The sequence below is a fragment of the Austrofundulus limnaeus genome, unplaced genomic scaffold, assembly GCF_001266775.1.
Source record: "Austrofundulus limnaeus strain Quisiro unplaced genomic scaffold, Austrofundulus_limnaeus-1.0 Scaffold33, whole genome shotgun sequence".
Taxonomy (NCBI): domain Eukaryota; kingdom Metazoa; phylum Chordata; class Actinopteri; order Cyprinodontiformes; family Rivulidae; genus Austrofundulus; species Austrofundulus limnaeus.
This window is the reverse complement of record NW_013952435.1, coordinates 1,133,615-1,134,788: the sequence shown is the minus strand read 5'-3', so window position 1 is coordinate 1,134,788 and position 1,174 is coordinate 1,133,615. Positions and strand designations below refer to the sequence as shown.

At 39.4% G+C, this 1,174-nt stretch overlaps 1 long non-coding RNA gene across 1 annotated transcript in view; it reads left to right on the top strand.

Moving 5' to 3' along the window:
- Nucleotides 1–110: 110 nt before the first annotated feature.
- The window catches only part of LOC106515897 (uncharacterized), a 9,949-nt gene continuing 8,885 nt past the window's right edge, over nucleotides 111–1,174 (top strand). Inside the window, exon 1 of the long non-coding RNA XR_001310050.1 lies at nucleotides 111–319. This is a non-coding gene — a long non-coding RNA (uncharacterized LOC106515897). The remainder of the gene's footprint in view (nucleotides 320–1,174) is intronic.

Sequence of the window (1,174 nt, the reverse complement as noted above, 5' to 3'; positions counted from 1 at the left end):
TTATTTATTTATTTATTTATGTATGTATGTATGTATGTATGTATGTGTTTTCAGCCTTTAAACATGTTTTTATCATATTCTTCTCTGTGGCCATGTTCAGCCAAGTTCTTCTTGTAGAAACGCAACAGCGCCCCCTCTGGTCACAAAATGTGTAACACCTGTTTAGAGTCTACGGAGAGTTGGGGACTACCAGACTACCGGAACAGAAAAAGACGTTCCTGCAGCAAATTTCGACACAGTCGACATCAGGAATCACAGGAAAATTCAGCAGAAAAATTGTTCCATACAACAGACTTGGAAAGTGAGTGGAAATGTAAAGGTTGGTGTTTTTTGTTTTTTTTTTAACTGATGTCTTAGCTTAGCTTGCTCAGTTGCTACAACTATTGTCTGTGTGTATTTTTATCGCTCAAACCATCGCTTCTGTGTCGTTTTAAGAAACATAATGTTGATGTTTAGACTTTGTGTAAGTAGTATAGTATTATCGCCGTATGTGTGACTGACTGCAGTAGATCGCTGTGTGAGGCTAGCATGGATGCTAGGAGTAAAGCTAGCAGTAGGCTACAAACAATAAGGTTTACTGCACCTGTATCAAAAGAAAGTGCAGGGATAAGATCTGGGTGGTCCAGTGTTGATCTTTTACCTCCAATAAAATGTTTGGAGAGACTTTAAGTCTTTGGTTGCACTTTTTTCTGGTCAAATTCAGCTCGTCCCATCGCTGGAATCCAGCAGTTAGCCTAGCATCTTAGCTTGGGAAAAGTGGTCAAAAATGCTCCTTTCATGTTGGGATGATGGCTGTATCCTGAGTCACTGTTATAAAACCCGTAGCATAAGGTTTTTTGGTCCTCACGGTGGAGTTTGATGCTGTTTTCATGAATTTATTTAAGTTTAAACACAGTTAAATCGACAATGGGGCTGGTACGAGTGAGCGGACGTAGTCACGTGACTCCTGTTCTAAAAATAGCATGAGTGAAGGTTCCCATTGTTGGCATTTTTGTTGGTTTCTAAAGTCAGCCGACTGTGGCAGCCATCTTGATCTGTCTTTGTAAATTTATCCAACAGATGGACTGATAGAGTTTTATTGAATTTATTAAACTTCTTAAGGTGTTTCAAATAAAGTCTTGAGGTACGTGACAAATGTATTATTCATCATGGCGTGTCCACAGAGTGTAGCAGA